Raw genomic sequence first — 7,717 nt, 5'->3', positions numbered from 1 at the left:
AACATAAAGTTCAGGCCTCCGGATCACCGTAGCGTTTTCCAAGCAGAGGTAGCCCCAATATAGGAGCTTCGGATTGTTTGCTCTGTAGTGTAATACCTCTACAATGCAGGGAGCACTTGAGAAATTGCTCAAAGTCTGGGTGCTCCTCTGACCTCATGAGGTCTACTTCTGGACAGAGAATTACTCAGTTCAGCGTGCGCTGGGAAAAGACCTTGGAACGCAAGGGCCTAAGTCCTTCTGGTCACGTGTAAACCAGGGGCAGTCCAGGGAGCTCGTGAGACTAAGCAAGTTACACTTCTCACTTCTGGTGGGAGTTCTCACTGGTCATTGCGTGATAGGTAAGCATGCGCTAAGGCTGAATATCATCGATGACCATGAATAGTTGAAAAAGGCCATCAAAACCCTAAGAATACAATTCTGAACGCATGAAAAGCATTTTTTGAAGTGGTACTCGTAAGTTTCCAATACAAATAACTTTATCAAGCCAATCAACAAAAGTATACAAGTAGGTATGTTTATTAAGTGCAAGGAAAACTTTACAAAAAAGAGTTGCATTTAACTCATTAAACGAGAAAGCAAAAGAGAAAATTTAGAGGAACCAAATTTTGGAGGATACTAAAAGTGAGGATATGTGCAAAAACCCATGTTAACGCAATCGAAGTTTCGCAAAAAGATTTTGCAAAATATTTAGTCTTTTCTACGGTTTATATTATTACAGAAACTGTTTACTGATTTTGACTTTGTGAAAGTCTTTCGTTTTTAATAAACACCACGTAGATATTTACTTGTATGAAGTGGAAAAATATGAGTATATTTTCATCTACAAACATTCAAATTGTCAAGTATTCACAGTGGTACTTCAACAGAATTTGGCGCAGTGCCGTATTTTGACAAAATTGTATCAAAAACGTCGGATGTAGTACCAATGTTCTTTTGAGATTAAAAATGTACCAAAAAAGTACAATTGTACCATCAATTTCATCACTGCTGTTGACATGGCACAGATGTCGAAGTCTGCTGCATCAGTCGCAAAATGGCTCTTCGACCACGCGGTCACTGGTCGTAATTTGTCTGTCTGAAATGCATTTAATTTATTGATTTGAGTGAAAATTGGTTTGTGACTGATCTGCCGAAAGAATGAAATATTCTGCCGCATCGATAGTGACCAGCAGTTTGCCTGCTTGAAATGAAATAATATTTTTATCTAAAAAAAAAATAATTATGTTATTTAAAAAGATTTTTAAGTATGATAAAAGAGCTTATCGAGGGCTTATATTCAATACCCTCTATCTACAATTTTTCCAAAAACCACTTTGTGATAGAATCCATCTGGGACTTATCTGTCATCACTGATGTTAATTCTGACTTTGCAATTTAATAGTAAATTCTTCTGTCAAGCGTTATACAAGTCAGCATTATCACAGATGACAGTTAAGACTTGCGTGTATTTTTATATCAGAATCTCATTTTTGTGAAAAATGCAGATAGACGGCATTGAATATAAGCCCTCGTTATGCTTATTGAAATGCCATAAATCCAAATAAAACAATCTTTTAATATTTTTTGAGGAAAAATCGCAATAAATACCAGAATCTGAGAAAAAGTTGGAATTTCTTTCCATTAAATGTATTTTTCAAGCGTAAACATTTTAATAATACAGTGGAGGCAAAATAAATATGGACACGACATTTCTTAAATTTTGCCTATTTTTCTTTCGTTTATTTAATATCTATTATTTTTTATGAAATCATAGCTCATTATCTAACAAAAACCATATAAATTCATATTTCAAACTTTGTGCAAAAATTATAAAATGTTTTCAACTTTTAGGCAGATTTTTTAGGATTTTTTTCAGTAGGTAGTTTTATAGCCCATTGAATTTTAATAGAATGAAGTGTAAGTTTTAAGTTGCTAAAAAATCGCGTTGATTTTTGGCAATTTTTTTTAACGCATTTTCTTCCATACAAAGTATGTTCGACAATTTTTTTTGAATGGAAAAAAAGTGCGTAATACACTCAGAATAAAAATTATCAAAAACCAACGCGATTTTTTAGGAACTTCAAACTTGCACTTTGTTCTACTAAAATTTAATGGGATATAAAACTGCATACTCAAAAGTTCTAAAAAATCTGATTAAAAAGTTGGAAATTTAGATGCCACTTTGCAGAATTTTTATAATTTTTGCACAAAGTTTGAAATATGAATTTATTTGGGTTTTGTTAGATAAAGAGCTAGACTTTTATAAAAAAATAATAAATAATAAATAAACAAAAGAAAAATAGGAAAAATTTGTCAAAACGTCGTGTCCCTATTTATTATTCTCCCACTGTATATACTTAAAAATTAAATTGTATCGTCTTTTTTTATTTTTCAGATCTTACTTCGCAAACTGTATTTATGTAACTATGCAATTGCAAAACAAACTATGCAACTAATTTTTTACATCAACCGTATTTTTCGTTGCTAAACTAAATGAATAAATAAGCTATTAAATAAACTTTAACTGCATAAATATCCTTCCTTTCCTATAAAAACCGTGTTTCTTTTTCATGTATCATTGGCAACACTATACAAATATAACAATGAGATTAACTGGATTCCATTTCGTTCCGCTGCAGCCACGTTTGAGAAAAAGTTGAGAATTAAACTTTCTCAATTTGAAAATAAAGGAAAATTTCATATTAAAAATGTACCTTTTAGTTTCAGAACGCTATTAATGGTTATTTGAGATGCACTTGAGAACTAACGTTTGAGATTTGAGCAAAGGAGTGACTCTCAAATGCATCTGAAATTGAGATTTAACAAAAATATTTATTGGGGGTGCATACTTTCAGGCTGGATGGAAAGCAGTGGAAAGAAGTTTGGGAAACAAAACAGTTTGAGTGATATGTGGTGAGGAGCAAGACATTAGGCTTTTATATATTAAATATTTTCCGGAGAAGCTCGGCCAAACACTAATACTACGTTCAAATTGACGAGCTAAACATGTTAAATGGGCTTGAACCAGTTAAATGAACAAAAAATGTTCATAAACAAGTTAAATCGCATGCAATTGTTGTTGGAAATTGAACCAGTTAAATCATTTAACTCGTTTGAAAACCAGTTCAGCGCAGAGTTGTATCAGAAAGCTTTCTGCTCCGACCAATCAGAAAGACCCAAAAGCTTTCATTTGACACGCCAACGTTAAAAAAATTTATATTCTGCAAAATATAAAAAATTAAAAATTATCAAAAAATATCATAATTGTATGCATCTCTGCCCGCCAAAAAAGAGGCCAAGGCGGTAATTAGTTATTTCCTAAGAGGTCTCATCGAACGCAGAGATAAATAGTGCATACCAACTAAACATTTTGAAGTCTCTAAGTTATCCGTATGCGTTAATGTCATGAAGCAGACATTCGCATAAAACAAATTGAAACACAAAAACATGATTTTGAATATTTTTTTTTTTAATTTTTATTGGTAATCAAACAACCGTCAAAGTTAACTCCAAATGTTCAATGTGGACGATTGTGTTTTCCAAAAAGCGATTTTTCATTTAACAAGTTAAATGGGGCCAATTTGAACGTAATATAACATATGAGTAAGCGCCAATCTATTATTATTTTCCGTAAAAAATTTTTCTTATTTTTTTTATAAAAAGAAAATGTAAGAAATTTTCAATTTTCCAATCCGATTTCTTAGAAAAAATTTTGGTCTCATGCATAAAAAGTGATCTTAAACTCCGACGCGATTTTCAGTAAAAATTCTTGAGCTTGAGCTCACTTTTTATGCATGAAGCCCTTTGACATATTCAGTTTGGATCCTATTGAATTTTAGTAAAATAAAGTGGAAGTTACAAGTCGCTAAAAATTACCGTTATGTCCTTGAAGAAAGTGCGCAACACCCTCGACAAAAAAATTCTCATAAATCAATGGTAACGGCACTTTATTAAACTAAAATTTAATGGGCCACAAAACGGCATACTTAAAATTTTCCTAAGAAATCGATTTACAAAATGGAAAATTTTGATCAAAATTCCTTGGCATTTCTTGCATTTTCCCGAGTTCTGTATGAAATTATAAAAAAAAAAATATTCTTGTGGTTTTTGCTGTTGAATGAACTAAACGCTGTTGATTATAATGATGAACCTTTACACGGAATCACGATACCGTTTTCGTTGGATGAATGTGATACACTCGAAGTTGAAATGTCAATAAATAAGTTAAAATCTAAATCAGCGAATGGGCCAGACCAAATATCTGGGCGTTTCCAGTATCCACAAGAATTGAAAATAGGTTGCTTGATACCGATCCATAAAGAGGGAAGTAAGGAAATCTGCTCTAACTATCGCCCAATAACTAAACTGAGTACAATGGACAAAATTTTTGAAAGTATCATTCTCAACCACCTGAAAGTTTTTTTAAAAGATAATCAAATCACATGGTGAAATAATAACAAGGTTATGTCAGTGTTTGTTGTAATTTTGACAAGATCGGCATGCTTATTTTCAATGCTGTCGATCATAATTTTTATACTACTATTCTTTGGGAAATAGTATCTAAAATACTCCATTTTAGTAACTTATTTTATCGCGATTTTTTAAGAACTTGGTATTTTCAGAACGACATTAATATTTAAAATTGCTGAACTTGTATAATTTTTGTCCTCAAAATGTAAAAAATAAAAGGTATTGGTTATCAATGGAGAAAGAAGTACACAAAAATCGTATGGAAAGACGATTTTTTTAATATCAAATAAATTTTGCTGCATTGTCATAATATTGAGCCAAATGGACTACTGATTCACTAGAATAGAGTGGATGCATGTTAAAAGTAGAAATTCACTTATATTTGCGATGTTTATGTGTTTTAATCTATTTAAAAAACCTTTTACAGTCTTATAGGAAATCGCCTTATTTTACGACGTTTATTTTTTTATAAGTTCTAAGCCGTGTGGAGCTGCCCATACAAACATATATATAAGCATATATAAATAAGCTTATATATATAAGCTTATAAGCCTGTAAATATTAATTTAACTACATTTATTTTGATATAATATGCACAAACGGATTAAAAGTAGTACCTTTTCTACTACTTTAAAATGCGTGACTGGAATAGAACTGCCGAGAAAGTGAGGTTAAGTTACTGACAACACCTTGTTATTACTACACCATGATCAAATCAAATCTGGCAGCGTGTCTGTCCTGTATTGAATTTGTCTATGAAAATTTAGATAAAAAGAAATATGTGGCGATACTGGCGATAGATTTGTCAAAGGCATTCGATTCAGTGAACTTAAAAATAATGTATTTTGTTTTTGGCCTTTGAATTTTAAATTATGAACCATTTTTAACAAGCTCGAGGCCCAGCAATTAAATAAAACGCAAATTTTCGTTCTATTGATATTTTAATTGTAGATATGTGTAGATACAAGAAATCTGACGTAATATACAAAATTTCATGTAATGGCGGCGGGTCCCACTTATGCGACAAAGTATATGTGGGGACAACAAAAACAAAACTCAAGGCAAGGATTTCCGCACACAAATCAAATATAAAGTTAAGCAACAGCTCAACGGAAAATAAGACGGCCTTGCCAGCCTCGATCTTGTTAAAAATGGTTCTTAACTTAAAAATTATGATTAGAAAACTGGCTGAACTAGGAATATGCGGTAATAATTTAAAACTATTTGAAAGCTTCTTATTAAATAGGGTGCAATATGTTCAAGTAAATAGGACAAAAAGCTCCACGCCGAAAATTAAAATAGGAGTCCCGCAGGGCTCAAAGCAGCAGCAACCCTTTTTTTAATTTATATAAATAATTTATTAAAATTAGACCTAAAAGGAACCCCGTAATTTTATGCCGATGATGGACTTATTATGTATGCAACTGATACAATAGAAGAGCTTACATCAAACATAAGGTCCGACTTGTGTAAAACCTACGACTGGCTTGACAAGAATTGCTTAAAAATCAACCTAACTAAAACAAATTTCGTGATATTTAATAACAACAAGCCAATACCAGACAAGGATGACCTCCCAGGGATTGTTCTCAACAATGTCTTAATAAAGAGTTGATACTTTAACATATCTAGAAGTTTGGATAGACTCCAACATAAGTTGGAATGAGCATCTCAAAAACTTAAAACTAAAGCTAATTCCGCTCAGTTTTGCTACTCACAGAAATAAAAACAGTATTCCCAGAAAGCATCTGTGGCTACTGTACGAAGCTTTGTTTATGTCGCAAATAAATTATGTAAATCCAATTTGGAATCGATGTTCCGCCCTAAGAATGAACGAATTGCAAAGGCTTCAGAATAAAATGATTAAAAACATTCTACTGCTTCCCAAGCAGACCCCGTCCAGGGGCTCTATTTCGTAACTGTGAGTTTTCAAGTGTACACTGAAAACTGTGTGCACTCTTCATTTTGCGATTCAGGAAGAGTGAGAATGAGTTTTAGCTGTCAAAATTGTGTACACTTCCTCATTTTGCGATTCAGCATCTGTGAGAATGATTTTTAACTGTCAAAATTGTGTACACTTCTCTTCCGAAAAACTCACTGAATTTTAGTCGGTGAGTTTTTGGTTGTGACACAGTTACAGAATAGAGCCCAGACTGGATGTTAATCGTTTTTGCATCTTGCAGACACTTATCACTGTTTATAAAATTAAAACTAACCTAATCAAACATAGTATTGATTTTAATTACACAGGAATACTCGTCTATAATTTTCGGAACCAACGTGACATGAGGACCAAGTTTTTTAGAACTGAAAGAATAACTAAATCAATTAGGAACTACGGCGTTAAAACTTTTAACAAGCTGCCAGAACAAATACGAGGCGCTAACAATTTACTACAATTTAAAAGACTAATTAAAGAGTTCCTGCTACAAAACCCTGTTTTCGACTGGCAATAAAGTATAATTTTCGTAGAGTAGAATCTTTTAGTAGAATTTTCGTCGAATAGAATTATCTCCTACACTATTGTATGTAATCAGTTTTCGCATTTTATTGAGTAATTTCCCAAACCTTGAACCTTACCTTAATAATGAAACAAGATTGGTAGTTAAGAATATGATGGCCAATATAGTTGAAATAATTATTATTGCTAGATGTGGCAAAGGACAAGATGTTTTTCTGTCAGAAGTCTCATTTATTCACAAATAACTTCCATCTGAATGTAAAAGGCTTCACTATTTTCTGAGGCTTTGCTTTTATATGTCGATAAATAAATCGCAAGGTCAAAAATTAAAAGCGACTGGATTTCTGCTGGAAAGCCCAAGTTTTCCCACGGTCAGTTATGTGTCGGTTGCTCACTAGTGGGATGTTAATAGTATTAATGTATTGTTCATAGGGAGGCCTTAAGTAAAAAGTAAATACATAGTTTGTTTCTACATACTATTTATATACGTATACGTATGTACATATGTATGTGTACCAGAGTTGTTAAAAATGCATTAATTTTTTAATGCATTAATGGTATTTAAAGCAATATCGTTAATGTAAAAAATTAATGCATTAATTTATGAAATTTAATGCAAATGAATATTTCAATGCATTAATTCTGAAAAATGTAATGCTAATGAAATTTTTTTTTTCATTAAATTATTATGCTAATGAAAAAATTTTAATGCACTAAAATGTTTTTTGTTTAAATGTTTGCATTATTAAAAACCATTAAATTTTTTTTCTAGTAAAATATAAATAACCTCTTTTGGAAGGACTTGGA

Source organism: Rhagoletis pomonella, unplaced genomic scaffold (genome assembly GCF_013731165.1).
Source record: "Rhagoletis pomonella isolate Grant_MI unplaced genomic scaffold, Rhpom_1.0 Rhpom_scaffold_00002, whole genome shotgun sequence".
Classification (NCBI taxonomy): domain Eukaryota; kingdom Metazoa; phylum Arthropoda; class Insecta; order Diptera; family Tephritidae; genus Rhagoletis; species Rhagoletis pomonella.
This window is presented reverse-complemented; position numbering follows the sequence as displayed.